This window comes from Salvelinus alpinus, chromosome 29 (assembly GCF_045679555.1).
Source record: "Salvelinus alpinus chromosome 29, SLU_Salpinus.1, whole genome shotgun sequence".
In the NCBI taxonomy this organism is placed as follows: Eukaryota; Metazoa; Chordata; class Actinopteri; order Salmoniformes; family Salmonidae; genus Salvelinus; species Salvelinus alpinus.
In genome coordinates this window covers 17915115-17935248 of record NC_092114.1, presented here as the reverse complement: position 1 = coordinate 17935248, position 20134 = coordinate 17915115, and the positions used below count along the sequence as shown (strand labels likewise).

The 20134-nt window shown below is 51.4% G+C and overlaps 1 protein-coding gene across 2 annotated transcripts in view; it reads left to right on the top strand.

Moving 5' to 3' along the window:
• LOC139559192 (ataxin-1-like) overlaps positions 1-20134 on the top strand; it is a 197338-nt gene that overhangs the window by 154092 nt on the left and 23112 nt on the right. The window lies entirely within an intron of this gene.

Genomic DNA, 20134 nt, shown 5'->3' with positions numbered 1-20134 from the left:
AGGAGCAGACAGAGAGAGGAGCAGACAGAGAGAGAACGAGAGGAGCAGACAGAGAGAGAACGAGAGGAGCAGACAGAGAGAGAACGAGAGGAGCAGACAGAGAGAGAACGAGAGGAGCAGACAGAGAGAGAATGAGAGAGGAGTAGACAGAGAGAGAATGAGAGAGGAGCAGACAGAGAGAGAATGAGAGGAGCAGACAGAGAGAGAATGAGAGGAGCAGACAGAGAGAGAATGAGAGGAGCAGACAGAGAGAGAATGAGAGAGGAGCAGACAGAGAGAGAACGAGAGGAGCAGACAGAGAGAGAATGAGAGGAGCAGACAGAGAGAGAACGAGAGGAGCAGACAGAGAGAGAACGAGAGGAGCAGACAGAGAGAGAATGAGAGAGGAGTAGACAGAGAGAGAATGAGAGAGGAGCAGACAGAGAGAGAATGAGAGGAGCAGACAGAGAGAGAATGAGAGGAGCAGACAGAGAGAGAATGAGAGGAGCAGACAGAGAGAGAATGAGAGAGGAGCAGACAGAGAGAGAACGAGAGGAGCAGACAGAGAGAGAATGAGAGGAGCAGACAGAGAGAGAATGAGAGAGGAGCAGACAGAGAGAGAACGAGAGGAGCAGACAGAGAGAGAATGAGAGGAGCAGACAGAGAGAGAATGAGAGAGGAGCAGACAGAGAAAATGAGAGGAGCAGCCTTCCGTGTGTGTGTGTGTGTGTGTGTGTGTGTTTGTATGTGGGTACGTGTTGAGGTGTGTGTGTCTTTCCGTGTGTGTTTCCACAGGCCCTCAGGAGACCCCAGAATGGGCCCTTAGGGCCCCCCTCTAGCTCCATAGGGAGATAAACGAGGAAGAGAGAGTTTGACAGCACCTATCTGCCACCAGGAGGACATGCCTTCTTCAAGTTGTTCTTTCTTAACTGCGTTTCCTCTCTCCTTCTCATTGCCAAGCAGGAGAGGAGTGTCAGTTGCAGGTCACCAAGCAGACAGCTGAAAGGGTGGAGACACACGCTGCCCAGCTTATATACAGTGGGGAGAACAAGTATTTGATACACTGCCGATTTTGCAAGTTTTCCTACTTACAAAGCATGTAGAGGTCTGTAATTTTTATCATAGGTACACTTCAACTGTGAGAGACGGAATCTAAAACAAAAATCCAGAAAATCACATTTTATGATTTTTAAGTAATTAATTTGCATTTTATTGCATGACATAAGTATTTGATCACCTACCAACCAGTAAGAATTCCGTCTCTCACAGACCTGTTAGTTTTTCTTTAAGAAGCCCTCCTGTTCTTCACTCATTACCTGTATTAACTGCACCTGTTTGAACTCGTTACCTGTATAAAAGACACCTGTCCACACACTCAATCAAACAGACTCCAACCTCTCCACAATGGCCAAGACCAGAGAGCTGTGTAAGGACATCAGGGATACAATTGTAGACCTGCACAAGGCTGGGATGGGCTACAGGACAATAGGCAAGCAGCTTGGTGAGAAGGCAACAACTGTTGGCGCAATTATTAGAAAATGGAAGAAGTTCAAGATGACGGTCAATCACCCTCGGTCTGGGGCTCCATGCAAGATCTCACCTCGTGGGGCATCAATGATCATGAGGAAGGTGAGGGATCAGCCCAGAACTACACGGCAGGACCTGGTCAATGACCTGAAGAGAGCTGGGACCACAGTCTCAAAGAAAACCATTAGTAACACACCATGCCGTCATGGATTAAAATCCTGCAGCGCACGCAAGATCCCCCTGCTCAAGCCAGCGCATGTCCAGGCCCGTCTGAAGTTTGCCAATGACCATCTGGATGATCCAGAGGAGGAATGGGAGAAGGTCATGTGGTCTGATGAGACAAAAATAGAGCTTTTTGGTCTAAACTCCACTCGCCGTGTTTGGAGGAAGAAGAAGGATGAGTACAACCCCAAGAACACCATCCCAACCGTGAAGCATGGAGGTGGAAACATCATTCTTTGGGGATGCTTTTCTGCAAAGGGGACAGGACGACTGCACCGTATTGAGGGGAGGATGGATGGGGCCATGTATCGCGAGATCTTGGCCAACAACCTCCTTCCCTCAGTAAGAGCATTGAAGATGGGTCGTGGCTGGTTCTTCCAGCATGACAACGACCCGAAACACACAGCCAGGGCAACTAAGGAGTGGCTCCGTAAGAAGCATCTCAAGGTCCTGGAGTGGCCTAGCCAGTCTCCAGACCTGAACCCAATAGAAAATCTTTGGAGGGAGCTGAAAGTCCGTATTGCCCAGCGACAGCCCCGAAACCTGAAGGATCTGGAGAAGGTCTGTATGGAGGAGTGGGCCAAAATCCCTGCTGCAGTGTGTGCAAACCTGGTCAAGAACTACAGGAAACGTATGATCTCTGTAATTGCACACAAAGGTTTCTGTACCAAATATTAAGTTCTGCTTTTCTGATGTATCAAATACTTATGTCATGCAATAAAATGCAAATTATTTACTTAAAAATCATACAATGTGATTTTCTGGATTTTTGTTTTAGATTCCGTCTCTCACAGTTGAAGTGTACCTATGATAAAAATTACAGACCTCTACATGCTTTGTAAGTAGGAAAACCTGCAAAATCGGCAGTGTATCAAATACTTGTTCTCCCCACTGTATATATATCAGAGAGCACCCACTCACTCTTCCCAGTCACACACTGCAGCCCAGGAGGAATCTCTGTCTCTCTTTATCTCTCTTCATCTTCTTCCCTGGCTCCATCTTTCTTTATCCATCTCTCTCTCTATCACTCTTTATCCATAACCCTCTTTTCCTCTCTCCATCTTTACCATTATTTTTTCAGTATTTTTCAACCTCTCTCTCTCTTCCAAACAATATGTCAAAACAAATAAGCTACATCTAAAACTTTAATATTAATAATAATATTTTCAATCTTGAATAAATGAATGTGAAAAAAATTATTACAGAACCTAGTCCATGTTTAGTGCACCTTAATATAAAGGTGTTGTCTGTATCGTGTACGGATCCCGGGTCATAGGGTCTTACAGGAGGCATGCATAGGAGTACAATGACACCAAGATCAAATCAAATCAAATTATATTTGTCACATGCACCGAATACAACAGGTGTAGACCTGACAGTGAAATGCTTACTTACAAGCCCTTAACCAACAATGCAGTTTTAAGAAAAATACCTAAAAAAAATAAGAAATTAAGTAACAAATTATTAAAGAGCAGCAGTAAAATAACAATAGCGAGGCTATAAACAGGGGGTACCAGTACAGAGTCAATGTTGAGACTATATACAGGGGGTACCGGTACAGAATCAATGTGGAGGCTATATACAGGGGGTACCGGTACAGAGTCAATGTGGAGGCTATATACAGGGGGTACCGGTACAGAGTCAATGTGGAGGCTATATACAGGGGGTACCGGTACAGAGTCAATGTGGAGGCTATATACAGGGGGTACCGGTACAGAGTCAATGTGGAGGCTATATACAAGGGGTACCGGTACAGAGTCAATGTGGAGGCTATATACAGGGGGTACCGGTACAGAGTCAATGTGGAGGCTATATACAGGGGGTACCGGTACAGAGTCAATGTGGAGGCTATATACAAGGGGTACCGGTACAGAATCAATGTGGAGGCTATATACAGGGGGTACCGGTACAGAGTCAATGTGGAGGCTATATACAAGGGGTACCGGTACAGAATCAATGTGGAGACTATATACAGGGGGTACCAGTACAGAGTCAATGTGGAGGCTATATACAAGGGGTACCGGTACAGAGTCAATGTGGAGGCTATATACAAGGGGTACCGGTACAGTGTCAATGTGGAGGCTATATACAAGGGGTACCGGTACAGTGTCAATGTGGAGGCTATATACAAGGGGTACCGGTACAGTGTCAATGTGGAGGCTATATACAGGGGGTACCGGTACAGAGTCAATGTGGAGGCTATATACAAGGGGTACCGGTACAGAATCAATGTGGAGACTATATACAGGGGGTACCGGTACAGTGTCAATGTGCGGGGTAGCCATTTGATTAGTCTGGGTAGTCTGGGTAGCCATTTGATTAGATGTTCAGGAGTCTTACGGCTTGGGGGCAGTAGCTGTTTAGAGGCCTCTTGGACCTAGACTTGGTGCATCAGTACTGCTTGCCGTGCGGTAGCAGAGAGAACAGTCTATGACTAGGATGGCTGGAGTATTTGACAATTGTTATGGCCTTCCTCTGACACCGCCTGGTATAGAGGTCCTGGATGGCAGGAAGCTTGGCCCCAGTGATGTGCTGGGCCATACACATTACCCTCTGTAGTACCTTGCGGTCGGAGGCTGAGCCGTTGCCATACCAGGGAGGGATGCAACCAGTCAGGATGCTCTCGATGGTACATCTGTAGAACCTTTTGACGATCTGAGGACCCATGCCAAATCTTTTCAGTCTCCTGAGGGGGAATAGGTTTTGTCGTGCCCTCTTCATGACTGTCTTGGTGTGCTTGGACCATGTTAGTTTGTTGGTGATGTGGACCACTGTTGTGTCATCGGCAAACTTAATGATGGTGTTGGAGTCGTGCCTGGCTGTGCAGTCATGAGTGAACAGGGAGTACAGGAGGGGACTGAGCACGCACCCCTGAGGGGCCCCCTTGTTGAGAATCAGCGTGGCGGATGTGTTGTTACCTACCCTCACCACCTGGGTGCGGCCCGTCAGGAAGTCCAGGATCCAGCTGCAGGGGGAGATGTTTAGTCCCAGGGTCCTTAGCTTAGTGATGAGCTTCATGGGCACTATGGTGTTGAGCGCTGATCTGTAGTCAATTAACAGCATTCTCACATTGGTGTTCCTTTTGTCCAGGTGTGAAAGGGCAGTGTGGATTGCAGTAGAGATTGCATCATCTGTGGATCTGTTGGGGCGGTATGCGAGGGGATGTCTGTATCATGTACAGATCCTCTCGTTCTATCTCTGTCTGCTCCTCTCTCATTCTCTCTCTGCCTGCTCCTCTCTCATTCTCTCTCTGTCTGCTCCTCTCTCATTCTCTCTCTGTCTGCTCCTCTCTGTCTGCTCCTCTCTGTCTATCTCTATCTGCTCTTCTCGTTCTCTCTCTGTCTGCTCCTCTCATTCTCTCTCTGTCTGCTCCTCTCTCATTCTCTCTCTGCCTGCTCCTCTCTCATTCTCTCTCTGTCTGCTCCTCTCTCATTCTCTCTCTGTCTGCTCCTCTCTGTCTGCTCCTCTCTGTCTATCTCTATCTGCTCCTCTCATTCTCTCTCTGTCTGCTCCTATCTATCTGCTCTTCTCATTCTCTCTCTGTCTGCTCCTCTCATTCTCACTCTCACCTATCCCCTCCTCTCCCCCTTTCCTCCTCTCCCCCTCTTCTCCCCCTCTCCTCCCATTCTCCTCTTCCCCTCGCCCCCTCTTCTCCCTCTCTCCTCCCCTCCACCTCTTCCCCTCTCCTCCCAACCTCCTCTCCTCCTCTACCCCTCTCGTCCTCTCGTCCTCTCCTCCTCTCCCCCTTTCCACCTCTCCCCCTTTCCTCCTCTCCCCCTCTCTTCCTTTCCCCCTCTCTTCCTTTCCCCCTTTCCTCCTCTCCCCCTCTCCCCCTCTCTTCCTTTCCCCCTTTCCTCCTCTCCTCCTCTCTTCCTTTCCCCCTCTCCCCCTCTCCTCCCCTCCACCTCTTCCCCTCTCCTCCCAACCTCCTCTCCTCCTCTCCCCCTCTCGTCCTCTCCTCCTCTCCCCCTCTCTTCCTTTCCCCCTTTCCTCCTCTCCCCCTCTCTTCCTTTCCCCCTCTCTTCCTTTCCCCCTTTCCTCCTCTCCCCCTCTCCCCCTCTCTTCCTTTCCCCCTTTCCTCCTCTCCTCCTCTCTTCCTTTCCCCCTCTCCCCCTCTCCTCCCCTCCACCTCTTCCCCTCTCCTCCCAACCTCCTCTCCTCCTCTCCCCCTTTCCTCCTCTCCTCCCCTCTTAATCTGAGTGGGTTTTCAGGTGACTGCTTCTAAATAAACAACACAAACAAATTCAATTATCCGAAAGAGCCAGAAACACAGAGCGTGGCTAATTTGCTGCTACAGAAAGTGTTCCTCACCATGCAGGAGCTGTTATTGTTAGCTGAGTTGACCGTAGATCTGTTAATACACTTAACTAGATCAGCCCCCGCTATAGATCTCTTGACCATAGATCTGCAAACACACTCAAACAGATCGACCCCCAAAGACAGAGGGCATCTGTCCTTATCTTAGTTGATTGACTTGTACAACAGTACAGTCGTAGCCAAAAGTTTTGAGAATGACACAAATATTAATTTTCACAAAGTCTGCTGCCTCAGTTTGTATGATGGCAATTTGCATATACTCCAGAATGTTATGAAGAGTGATCAGATGAAATGCAATTAATTGCAAAGTCCCTCTTTACCATGCAAATGAACTGAATCCCCAAAAAACATTTCAGCCCTGCTACAAAAGGACCAGCTGACATGTCAGTGATTCTCTCGTTAACACGGGTGTGAGTGTTGACGAGGACAAGGCTGGAGATCACTCTGTCATGCTGATTGAGTTCGAATAACAGACTGAAAGCTTCAAAAGGGAGGGTGGTGCTTGAAATCATTCTTCTTCCTCTGTCAACCATGGTTACTTGCAAGGAAACACGTGCCGTCATCATTGCTTTGCACAAAAAGGGCTTCACAGGCAAGGATATTGCTGCCAGTAAGATTGCACCTAAATCAACCATTTATCGGATCATCAAGAACTTCAAGGAGAGCGGTTCAATTGTTGTGAAGAAGGCTTCAGGGCGCCCAAGAAAGTCCAGCAAGCGCCAGGACCATCTCCTAAAGTTGATTCAGCTGCGCGATCGGGGCACCACCAGTACAGAGCTTGCTCAGGAATGGCAGCAGGCAGGTGTGAGTGCATCTACACACACAGTGAGGCGAAGACTTTTGGAGAATGGCCTGGTGTCAAGAAGGGCAGCAAAGAAGCCACTTCTCTCCAGGAAAAACATCAGGGACAGACTGATATTCTGCAAAATGTACAGGGATTGGACTGCTGAGGACTGGGGTAAAGTCATTTTCTCTGATGAATCCCCTTTCCGATTGTTTGGGGCATCCGGAAAAAGCTTGTCCGGAGAAGACAAGGTGAGTGCTACCATCAGTCCTGTGTCATGCCAACAGTAAAGCATCCTGAGACCATTCATGTGTGGGGTTGCTTCTCAGCCAAGGGAGTGGGCTCACTCACAATTTTGCCTAAGAACACAGCCATGAATAAAGAATGGTACCAACACATCCTCCGAGAGCAACTTCTCCCAACCATCCAGGAACAGTTTGGTGACGAACAATGCCTTTTCCAGCATGATAGGGCACCTTGCCATAAGGCAAAAGTGATAATTAAGTGGCTCGGTGAACAAAACATTGATATTTTGGGTCCATGGCCAGGAAACTCCCCAGACCTTAATCCCATTGAGAACTTGTGGTCATTCCTCAAGAGGTGGGTGGACAAACAAAAACCCACAAATTCTGACAAACTCCAAGCGTTGATTATTCAAAAATGGGCTGCCATCAGTCAGGATGTGGCCCAGAAGTTAATTGACAGCATGCCAGGGCGGATTGCAGAGAACTTGAAAAAGAAGGGTCAACACTGCAAATATTGACTCTTTGCATCAACATCATGTAATTGTCAATAAAAGCCTTTGACACTTATGAAATGCTTGTAATTATACTTCAGTATTCCATAGTAACATCTGACAAAAATATCTAAAGACAAACTTTGTGGAAATTAATATTTGTGTCATTCTCAAAACTTTTGGCCACGACTGTACTATGCCTTTTCCTCTACTGCAAATAGAGCTGTCAGAATGAACAGCGTTACAGTAAGGGCACACCGATAACATGGGCTCTGATCTGGTAGCATATGAGGTAGGCCTGTGTCAGCCACTGGAAAGGCTTGAGGCAGAAGATGCCCTTAGGCACCGTTCTAAGATCAGTTTGCCCGACCCCAATACTACACTGCATCATTAGTGGGTTTAAACTCAAAGCTGACCCTAAATCAGCGGTTAAGGTTAACAGGAAGTCAACCCCAACACAAACAGGAAGCGTTGTTGTGTTTAGTTCTCTGTGGGTTAGCCTTTCTACGTCAGCAGTGTCTGTGTGTCTGTAATACTCCTCTCCTCACTGCAGAAAGGATCATTTCATATTTATTTATAAATCGACTTTATCTAGGTCAGCTAACAAAACAGTGACACTGCTGGCTGCTTGTAGTGTAGTGCTGCTTTCTGTGGGGAGGAGAGAGATGGCCCTCTGAGCTCTAGTGTAGGGAGGAGAGAGATGGCCCTCTGAGCTCTAGTGTAGGGAGGAGAGAGATGGCCCTCTGACATATAGTGTAGGGAGGAGAGAGATGGCCCTCTGGCCTCTAGTGTAGGGAGGAGAGAGATGGCCCTCTGACATATAGTGTAGGGAGGAGAGAGTTGGCCCTCTGACATCTAGTGTAGGGAGGAGAGAGATGGCCCTCTGACCTCTAGTGTAGGGAGGAGAGAGATGGCCCTCTGACATATAGTGTAGGGAGGAGAGAGTTGGCCCTCTGACATCTAGTTTAGGGAGGAGAGAGATGGCCCTCTGACATATAGTGTAGGGAGGAGAGAGTTGGCCCTCTGACATCTAGTGTAGGGAGGAGAGAGATGGCCCTCTGACATCTAGTGTAGGGAGGAGAGAGTTGGCCCTCTGACATCTAGTGTAGGGAGGAGAGAGATGGCCCTCTGACATATAGTGTAGGGAGGAGAGAGATGGCCCTCTGACATCTAGTGTAGGGAGGAGAGAGATGGCCCTCTGACCCCTAGTGTAGGGAGGAGAGAGATGGCCCTCTGACATATAGTGTAGGGAGGAGAGAGATGGCCCTCTGACATATAGTGTAGGGAGGAGAGAGATGGCCCTCTGACATCTAGTGTAGGGAGGAGAGAGATGGCCCTCTGACATATAGTGTAGGGAGGAGAGAGATGGCCCTCTGACATCTAGTGTAGGGACGAGAGAGATGGCCCTCTGACCTCTAGTGTAGGGAGGAGAGAGTTGGCCCTCTGACATATAGTGTAGGGAGGAGAGAGATGGCCCTCTGACCTCTAGTGTAGGGAGGAGAGAGATGGCCCTCTGACATATAGTGTAGGGAGGAGAGAGTTGGCCCTCTGACATCTAGTGTAGGGAGGAGAGAGTTGGCCCTCTGACATCTAGTGTAGGGAGGAGAGAGTTGGCCCTCTGACATATAGTGTAGGGAGGAGAGAGTTGGCCCTCTGACCTCTAGTGTAGGGAGGAGAGAGATGGCCCTCTGACATCTAGTGCAGGGAGGAGAGAGATGGCCCTCTGACATATAGTGTAGGGAGGAGAGAGATGGCCCTCTGACCTCTAGTGTAGGGAGGAGAGAGTTGGCCCTCTGACCTCTAGTGTAGGGAGGAGAGAGATGGCCCTCTGACATATAGTGTAGGGAGGAGAGAGATGGCCCTCTGACCTCTAGTGTAGGGAGGAGAGAGATGGCCCTCTGACATCTAGTGTAGGGAGGAGAGAGATGGCCCTCTGACCTCTAGTGTAGGGAGGAGAGAGATGGCCCTCTGACATCTAGTGTAGGGAGGAGAGAGATGGCCCTCTGACATATAGTGTAGGGAGGAGAGAGATGGCCCTCTGACCTCTAGTGTAGGGAGGAGAGAGTTGGCCCTCTGACCTCTAGTGTAGGGAGGAGAGAGATGGCCCTCTGACATATAGTGTAGGGAGGAGAGAGATGGCCCTCTGACCTCTAGTGTAGGGAGGAGAGAGTTGGCCCTCTGACCTCTAGTGTAGGGAGGAGAGAGATGGCCCTCTGACATATAGTGTAGGGAGGAGAGAGATGGCCCTCTGACCTCTAGTGTAGGGAGGAGAGAGTTGGCCCTCTGACCTCTAGTGTAGGGAGGAGAGAGATGGCCCTCTGACATATAGTGTAGGGAGGAGAGAGATGGCCCTCTGACCTCTAGTGTAGGGAGGAGAGAGATGGCCCTCTGACATCTAGTGTAGGGAGGAGAGAGATGGCCCTCTGACATATAGTGTAGGGAGGAGAGAGATGGCCCTCTGACCTCTAGTGTAGGGAGGAGAGAGATGGCCCTCTGACATCTAGTGTAGGGAGGAGAGAGATGGCCCTCTGACATATAGTGTAGGGAGGAGAGAGATGGCCCTCTGACCTCTAGTGTAGGGAGGAGAGAGTTGGCCCTCTGACATCTAGTGTAGGGAGGAGAGAGATGGCCCTCTGGCCTCTAGTGTAGGGAGGAGAGAGATGGCCCTCTGACATATAGTGTAGGGAGGAGAGAGATGGCCCTCTGACCTCTAGTGTAGGGAGGAGAGAGATGGCCCTCTGACATCTAGTGTAGGGAGGAGAGAGATGGCCCTCTGGCCTCTAGTGTAGGGAGGAGAGAGATGGCCCTCTGACATATAGTGTAGGGAGGAGAGAGATGGCCCTCTGACCTCTAGTGTAGGGAGGAGAGAGATGGCCCTCTGACATATAGTGTAGGGAGGAGAGAGATGGCCCTCTGACATATAGTGTAGGGAGGAGAGAGATGGCCCTCTGACCTCTAGTGTAGGGAGGAGAGAGATGGCCCTCTGACATCTAGTGTAGGGAGGAGAGAGATGGCCCTCTGACATCTAGTGTAGGGAGGAGAGAGATGGCCATCTGACCTCTAGTGTAGGGAGGAGAGAGATGGCCCTCTGACCCCTAGTGTAGGGAGGAGAGAGATGGCCATCTGACCTCTAGTGTAGGGAGGAGAGAGATGGCCATCTGACCTCTAGTGTAGGGAGGAGAGAGATGGCCCTCTGACCTCTAGTGTAGGGAGGAGAGAGATGGCCCTCTGGGCTCTAGTGTAGGGAGGAGAAAGATGGCCCTCTGGGCTCTAGTGTAGGGAGGAGAGAGATGGCCCTCTGACCTCTAGTGTAGGGAGGAGAGAGATGGCCCTCTGACATATAGTGTAGGGAGGAGAGAGATGGCCCTCTGACATATAGTGTAGGGAGGAGAGAGATGGCCCTCTGACCTCTAGTGTTGGGAGGAGAGAGATGGCCCTCTGAGCTCTAGTGTAGGGAGGAGAGAGATGGCCCTCTGACATCTAGTGTAGGGAGGAGAGAGATGGCCCTCTGACCTCTAGTGTAGGGAGGAGAGAGATGGCCCTCTGACATATAGTGTAGGGAGGAGAGAGATGGCCCTCTGACATATAGTGTAGGGAGGAGAGAGATGGCCCTCTGAGCTCTAGTGTAGGGAGGAGAGAGATGGCCCTCTGACCTCTAGTGTAGGGAGGAGAGCGATGGCCCTCTGACATCTAGTGTAGGGAGGAGAGAGTTGGCCCTCTGACATCTAGTGTAGGGAGGAGAGAGATGGCCCTCTGACCTCTAGTGTAGGGAGGAGAGAGATGGCCCTCTGACCTCTAGTGTAGGGAGGAGAGAGATGGCCCTCTGACCTCTAGTGTAGGGAGGAGAGAGATGGCCCTCTGACATATAGTGTAGGGAGGAGAGAGATGGCCCTCTGACCTCTAGTGTAGGGAGGAGAGAGATGGCCCTCTGACATCTAGTGTAGGGAGGAGAGAGATGGCCCTCTGACATATAGTGTAGGGAGGAGAGAGATGGCCCTCTGAGCTCTAGTGTAGGGAGGAGAGAGATGGCCCTCTGACATATAGTGTAGGGAGGAGAGAGATGGCCCTCTGAGCTCTAGTGTAGGGAGGAGAGAGATGGCCCTCTGACCTCTAGTGTAGGGAGGAGAGAGATGGCCCTCTGAGCTCTAGTGTAGGGAGGAGAGAGATGGCCCTCTGACATCTAGTGTAGGGAGGAGAGAGATGGCCCTCTGAGCTCTAGTGTAGGGAGGAGAGAGATGGCCCTCTGAGCTCTAGTGTAGGGAGGAGAGAGATGGCCCTCTGACATCTAGTGTAGGGAGGAGAGAGATGGCCCTCTGACCTCTAGTGTAGGGAGGAGAGAGATGGCCCTCTGACCTCTAGTGTAGGGAGGAGAGAGATGGCCCTCTGATATCTAGTGTAGGGAGGAGAGAGATGGCCCTCTGACCTCTAGTGTAGGGAGGAGAGAGATGGCCCTCTGACATATAGTGTAGGGAGGAGAGAGATGGCCCTCTGACCTCTAGTGTAGGGAGGAGAGAGATGGCCCTCTGACATATAGTGTAGGGAGGAGAGAGATGGCCCTCTGACATATAGTGTAGGGAGGAGAGAGATGGCCCTCTGACCTCTAGTGTAGGGAGGAGAGAGATGGCCCTCTGACATCTAGTGTAGGGAGGAGAGAGATGGCCCTCTGACATCTAGTGTAGGGAGGAGAGAGATGGCCATCTGACCTCTAGTGTAGGGAGGAGAGAGATGGCCCTCTGACATCTAGTGTAGGGAGGAGAGAGATGGCCATCTGACCCCTAGTGTAGGGAGGAGAGAGATGGCCATCTGACCTCTAGTGTAGGGAGGAGAGAGATGGCCATCTGACCTCTAGTGTAGGGAGGAGAGAGATGGCCCTCTGACCTCTAGTGTAGGGAGGAGAGAGATGGCCCTCTGGGCTCTAGTGTAGGGAGGAGAGAGATGGCCCTCTGGGCTCTAGTGTAGGGAGGAGAGAGATGGCCCTCTGACCTCTAGTGTAGGGAGGAGAGAGATGGCCCTCTGACATATAGTGTAGGGAGGAGAGAGATGGCCCTCTGACATATAGTGTAGGGAGGAGAGAGATGGCCCTCTGACCTCTAGTGTTGGGAGGAGAGAGATGGCCCTCTGAGCTCTAGTGTAGGGAGGAGAGAGATGGCCCTCTGACATCTAGTGTAGGGAGGAGAGAGATGGCCCTCTGACCTCTAGTGTAGGGAGGAGAGAGATGGCCCTCTGACATATAGTGTAGGGAGGAGAGAGATGGCCCTCTGACATATAGTGTAGGGAGGAGAGAGATGGCCCTCTGAGCTCTAGTGTAGGGAGGAGAGAGATGGCCCTCTGACCTCTAGTGTAGGGAGGAGAGAGATGGCCCTCTGACATCTAGTGTAGGGAGGAGAGAGTTGGCCCTCTGACATCTAGTGTAGGGAGGAGAGAGATGGCCCTCTGACCTCTAGTGTAGGGAGGAGAGAGATGGCCCTCTGACCTCTAGTGTAGGGAGGAGAGAGATGGCCCTCTGACCTCTAGTGTAGGGAGGAGAGAGATGGCCCTCTGACATATAGTGTAGGGAGGAGAGAGATGGCCCTCTGACCTCTAGTGTAGGGAGGAGAGAGATGGCCCTCTGACATCTAGTGTAGGGAGGAGAGAGATGGCCCTCTGACATATAGTGTAGGGAGGAGAGAGATGGCCCTCTGAGCTCTAGTGTAGGGAGGAGAGAGATGGCCCTCTGACATATAGTGTAGGGAGGAGAGAGATGGCCCTCTGAGCTCTAGTGTAGGGAGGAGAGAGATGGCCCTCTGACCTCTAGTGTAGGGAGGAGAGAGATGGCCCTCTGAGCTCTAGTGTAGGGAGGAGAGAGATGGCCCTCTGACATCTAGTGTAGGGAGGAGAGAGATGGCCCTCTGAGCTCTAGTGTAGGGAGGAGAGAGATGGCCCTCTGAGCTCTAGTGTAGGGAGGAGAGAGATGGCCCTCTGACATCTAGTGTAGGGAGGAGAGAGATGGCCCTCTGACCTCTAGTGTAGGGAGGAGAGAGATGGCCCTCTGACCTCTAGTGTAGGGAGGAGAGAGATGGCCCTCTGAGCTCTAGTGTAGGGAGGAGAGAGATGGCCCTCTGATATCTAGTGTAGGGAGGAGAGAGATGGCCCTCTGACCTCTAGTGTAGGGAGGAGAGAGATGGCCCTCTGACATATAGTGTGGGGAGGAGAGAGATGGCCCTCTGACCTCTAGTGTAGGGAGGAGAGAGATGGCCCTCTGACATCTAGTGTAGGGAGGAGAGAGATGGCCCTCAGACCTCTAGTGTAGGGAGGAGAGAGATGGCCCTCTGACCTCTAGTGTAGGGAGGAGAGAGATGGCCATCTGACATCTAGTGTAGGGAGGAGAGAGATGGCCCTCTGACATCTAGTGTAGGGAGGAGAGAGATGGCCCTCTGACATATAGTGTAGGGAGGAGAGAGATGGCCCTCTGACCTCTAGTGTAGGGAGGAGAGAGATGGCCCTCTGACCTCTAGTGTAGGGAGGAGAGAGATGGCCATCTGACATCTAGTGTAGGGAGGAGAGAGATGGCCCTCTGACATCTAGTGTAGGGAGGAGAGAGATGGCCCTCTGACATATAGTGTAGGGAGGAGAGAGATGGCCCTCTGACATCTAGTGTAGGGAGGAGAGAGATGGCCCTCTGACCTCTAGTGTAGGGAGGAGAGAGTTGGCCCTCTGACATCTAGTGTAGGGAGGAGAGAGATGGCCCTGTGACCTCTAGTGTAGGGAGGAGAGAGATGGCCCTCTGACATCTAGTGTAGGGAGGAGAGAGATGGCCCTCTGACATATAGTGGTGAAGGAGGGACGGTGCACTGATCTGATCACAGTGGTTTATCTCTGCAGTAGTAATAGCTGTAGTAATTGATATGGTTTCATAACATTTTACCAGAGAGGGACTTAGGAAAATTACAATTGACCCAGAACAGGGCAGCACGCCTGGCACTTAAATGTACATGGATAGTAATATGCATGTCAATCTCTCCTGCTCAGAGGACAGACTGACTTCGTCACTACTTGTTTATTTAAAGAAGTGTTGACATGTTGAATGCACTGAGCTGTCTGTCTAAACTACTGGCACACAGCTCAGACACCCAGCATACCCCACAAGACATGCCACCAGAGGTCTGTCTAAACTACTGGCACACAGCTCAGACACCCTTGCATACCCCACAAGACATGCCACCAGAGGTCTCTTCACAGTCCCCAAGTCCAGAGCAGACTATGGGAGGCGCACAGTACTACATAGAGCCCTGGCGAAGTGGTGCCAGGAAAATAACCTCTCCCTCAACGTCAACAAAACAAAGGAGTTGATTGTGGACTTCAGGAGACAGCAGAGGGAGCACACCCCCATCCACATCAATGGGACAGTAGTGGAGAAGGTGAAAAAAAATCTATTCACTGACAGTCTGAAATGGTCCACCCACACAGAGAGTGTGGTGAAGGAGATGAACCAGCGCCTCTTCAACCGGTGGAGGCTGAAGAAATTTGTTTTGGCACCTAAGACCCTCACAAACTTTTACAGATGCACCATTGAGAGCATCCTGTCGGGCTGTATCACCGCCTGGTACGGCAACTGCACCGCCCGCAACCGCAGGGCTCTCCAGAAGGTGGTGCGGTCTGCACAATGTATCACCGGGGGCAAACTACAGCACCCGATGTCACAGCCAAAAAGATCATCAAAGACAACAGCAACCCGAGCCATGGCCTGTTCACCCCGCTATCACCCAGAAGGTGAGGTCAGTACAGGTGCATCAAAGCTGGGACCAAGAGACTGAAAAACAGCTTCCATCTCAAGGCCCTCAGACTGCTAAACAGACGTCACTAGCCGTCCTCCACCCAGGACCCTGCCCTGAACTTAGTCACTGTCACTAGCCGTCCTCCACCCAGGACCCTGCCCTGAACTTAGTCACTGTCACTAGCCGTCCTCCACCCAGGACCCTGAACTTAGTCACTGTCACTAGCCGTCCTCCACCCAGGACCCTGCCCTGAACTTAGTCACTGTCACTAGCCGTCCTCCACCCAGGACCCTGCCCTGAACTTAGTCACTGTCACTAGCCGTCCTCCACCCAGGACCCTGCCCTGAACTTAGTCACTGTCACTAGCCGTCCTCCACCCAGGACCCTGCCCTGAACTTAGTCACTGTCACTAGCCGTCCTCCACCCAGGACCCTGAACTTAGTCACTGTCACTAGCCGTCCTCCACCCAGGACCCTGCCCTGAACTTAGTCACTGTCACTAGCCGTCCTCCACCCAGGACCCTGCCCTGAACTTAGTCACTGTCACTAGCCGTCCTCCACCCAGGACCCTGAACTTAGTCACCGTCACTAGCCGTCCTCCACCCAGGACCCTGAACTTAGTCACTGTCACTAGCCGTCCTCCACCCAGGACCCTGAACTTAGTCACCGTCACTAGCCGTCCTCCACCCAGGACCCTGAACTTAGTCACTGTCACTAGCCGTCCTCCACCCAGGACCCTGAACTTAGTCACTGTCACTAGCCGTCCTCCACCCAGGACCCTGCCCTGAACTTAGTCACTGTCACTAGCCGTCCTCCACCCAGGACCCTGCCCTGAACTTAGTCACTGTCACTAGCCGTCCTCCACCCAGGACCCTGCCCTGAACTTAGTCACTGTCACTAGCCGTCCTCCACCCAGGACCCTGCCCTGAACTTAGTCACTGTCACTAGCCGTCCTCCACCCAGGACCCTGCCCTGAACTTAGTCACTGTCACTAGCCGTCCTCCACCCAGGACCCTGCCCTGAACTTAGTCACTGTCACTAGCCGTCCTCCACCCAGGACCCTGCCCTGAACTTAGTCACTGTCACTAGCCGTCCTCCACCCAGGACCCTGCCCTGAACTTAGTCACTGTCACTAGCCGTCCTCCACCCAGGACCCTGCCCTGAACTTAGTCACTGTCACTAGCCGTCCTCCACCCAGGACCCTGCCCTGAACTTAGTCACTGTCACTAGCCGTCCTCCACCCAGGACCCTGCCCTGAACTTAGTCACTGTCACTAGCCGTCCTCCACCCAGGACCCTGCCCTGAACTTAGTCACTGTCACTAGCCGTCCTCCACCCAGGACCCTGCCCTGAACTTAGTCACTGTCACTAGCCGTCCTCCACCCAGGACCCTGCCCTGAACTTAGTCACTGTCACTAGCCGTCCTCCACCCAGGACCCTGCCCTGAACTTAGTCACTGTCACTAGCCGTCCTCCACCCAGGACCCTGCCCTGAACTTAGTCACTGTCACTAGCCGTCCTCCACCCAGGACCCTGCCCTGAACTTAGTCACTGTCACTAGCCGTCCTCCACCCAGGACCCTGCCCTGAACTTAGTCACTGTCACTAGCCGTCCTCCACCCAGGACCCTGCCCTGAACTTAGTCACTGTCACTAGCCGTCCTCCACCCAGGACCCTGCCCTGAACTTAGTCACTGTCACTAGCCGTCCTCCACCCAGGACCCTGCCCTGAACTTAGTCACTGTCACTAGCCGTCCTCCACCCAGGACCCTGCCCTGAACTTAGTCACTGTCACTAGCCGTCCTCCACCCAGGACCCTGCCCTGAACTTAGTCACTGTCACTAGCCGTCCTCCACCCAGGACCCTGCCCTGAACTTAGTCACTGTCACTAGCCGTCCTCCACCCAGGACCCTGCCCTGAACTTAGTCACTGTCACTAGCCGTCCTCCACCCAGGACCCTGCCCTGAACTTAGTCACTGTCACTAGCCGTCCTCCACCCAGGACCCTGCCCTGAACTTAGTCACTGTCACTAGCCGTCCTCCACCCAGGACCCTGCCCTGAACTTAGTCACCGTCACTAGCCGTCCTCCACCCAGGACCCTGCCCTGAACTTAGTCACTGTCACTAGCCGGTTACCACACAGTTACTCAACCCTGCACCTTAGAGGCTGCTGCCCTATATACATAGACATGGAATCACTGGTCACTTTAATAATGTTTACATACTGCTTTACTCATCTCATATGTATATACTGTATTCTACTGTATTTTAGTCAGTGCCACTCTGACATCGCTCGTTCTAATATTTATATATTTCTTAATTCCATTCTTTAACTTTCAGATGTGTGTGTATTGTGCGTATTGTTGTGTTTGTTAGATACTACTGCGCTGTTGGAACTAGGAACACAAGCATTTCGCTACACCCGCTAAAACATGTGTATGTGACCAATAACATCTGCTAAACATGTGTATGTGACCAATAACATCTGCTAACCATGTGTATGTGACCATTAACATCTGCTAACCATGTGTATGTGACCAATAACATCTGCTAACCATGTGTATGTGACCAATAACATCTGCTAACCATGTGTATGTGACCAATAACATCTGCTAACCATGTGTATGTGACCAATAACATCTGTTAACCATGTGTATGTGACCAATAACATCTTTTAACCATGTGTATGTGACCAATAACATCTGCTAAACATGTGCATGTGACCAATAACATCTGCTAACCATGTGTATGTGACCAAAAACATTTGATTTGATTTGAATCATGCAAGCAGTAAATTCAGATTTTAAAAAACAGATACAAATACACCTTATGGAACAGAGGGGACTGTGAAGACACACACACACACACACACACACACACACACACACACACACACACACACACACACACACACACACACACACACACACACACACACACACACACACACACACACACACACACACACATACATACACACACACACACACACACACACGCATACACACACGATAACATACACACTATACACACACGTACACATGGATTTAGTATTGTAGATATGTGGTAGTGGCCTGGGGGGAACACACTTAATGTGTTGTGAAATATGTTGTGAAATGTAATGTCATGTTTTTAATTGTATTTCACTGCCTGGCAGGAACTAATGGGGACCTCATAATAGATACAATTACAAAACAATACCTGTGAGTTTGTGTGAGTGTTGGTAGTTTGGATATGGAGGTGTGTGTGTTGGTGTGTATGGGAGGGAGGTGTGTGTGTAGGTGTGTATGGGAGGGAGGTGTGTGTGTAGGTGTGTATGGGAGGGAGGTGTGTGTGTAGGTGTGTATGGGAGGGAGGTGTGTGTGTAGGTGTGTATGGGAGGGAGGTGTGTGTGTAGGTGTGTATGGGAGGGAGGTGTGTGTGTATGGGAGGGAGGTGTGTGTGTAGGTGTGTATGGGAGGGAGGTGTGTGTGTAGGTGTGTATGGGAGGGAGGTGTGTGTGTAGGTGTGTATGGGAGGGAGGTGTGTATGGGGTTTATGGGAGGGAGGTGTGTGTGTAGGTGTGTTTGGGAGGGAGGTGTGTGTAGGTGTTTATGGGAGGGAGGTGTGTGTGTAGGTGTGTATGGGAGGGAGGTGTGTGTGTAGGTGTGTATGGGAGGGAGGTGTGTGTGTAGGTGTGTATGGGAGGGAGCTGTGTGTGTAGATGTGTATGGGAGGGAGGTGTGTGTGTAGGTGTGTATGGGAGGGAGGTGTGTGTGTGTAGGTGTGTATGGGAGGGAGGTGTGTGTGTAGGTGTGTATGGGAGGGAGCTGTGTGTGTAGGTGTGTATGGGAGGGAGGTGTGTGTGTAGGTGTGTATGGGAGGGAGGTGTATGTGTAGGTGTGTATGGGAGGGAGCTGTGTGTGTAGGTGTGTATGGGAGGGAGGTGTGTGTGTAGGTGTGTATGGGAGGGAGGTGTGTGTGTAGGTTTGTATGGGAGGGAGGTGTGTGTGTAATACTATTTCACTGTGTGAGTGAGTGAGTTGTTGTGTGTATCCCTCTCTTTCTCATACTCTCTCTCTTTAATCTCTATTGCTCTCTTTTTCCTAAACTTCCTTCCCTCCCTCCCTCCCCTTCTCCTTCTCTCCCTCCCCGTCTCCCTCTCTCCCTCCCCGTCTCCCTCTCTCCCTCCCTTTCTCCCCGTCTCCCTCCCTCCCCTTCTCCTTCTCTCCCTCTCTCCCTCTATCCCTTCCCGTCTCCCTCTCTCCCTCCCTTTCTCCCCGGCTCCCTCTTTCCCTCCCCGTCTCCTTCTCTCCCACTCTCCCCATCTCCCTCCCCGTCTGCCTCTCTCCCTCCCAGTCTCCCTCTCTCCCTCCCGGTCTCCCCATCTCCCTCCCCGTCTCCCTCCTTCTCTCCCCGTCTCCCTCTCTCCCTTCCTGTCTCCCTCTCTCCCTCCCCGTCTCCCTCTCTCCCTTCCCGTCTCCCTCTCTCCCTTCCCGTCTCCCTCTCTCCCTCCCCGTCTCCCTCTCTCCCTCCCTCTCTTCGTGAGTGTAGTCTGGGCAGCCTGCCAGCTGGCATGTGTGTTTTTTGAATGAATACCTGATGAAGTTGGTGGAGCGAGGCATGGGAGGAGCCCAGTGTGTGTGTGTGTCTCCCTAACCCTTGCATAACACACGTTACGAGTGCTGCATGCATGGCTCCCTCTCTCACACTGCGTGTGTGTGTGAGTGTGTGCTGCGTGTGTGAGTGTGTGTGTGCGCTCGGGAGGCAACAGGGGCAGAGGGGGAACTTCCGGCCTGCTGCCATGCCGTAAGGGAGGATAGGGGAACACAGGCAGGGGCC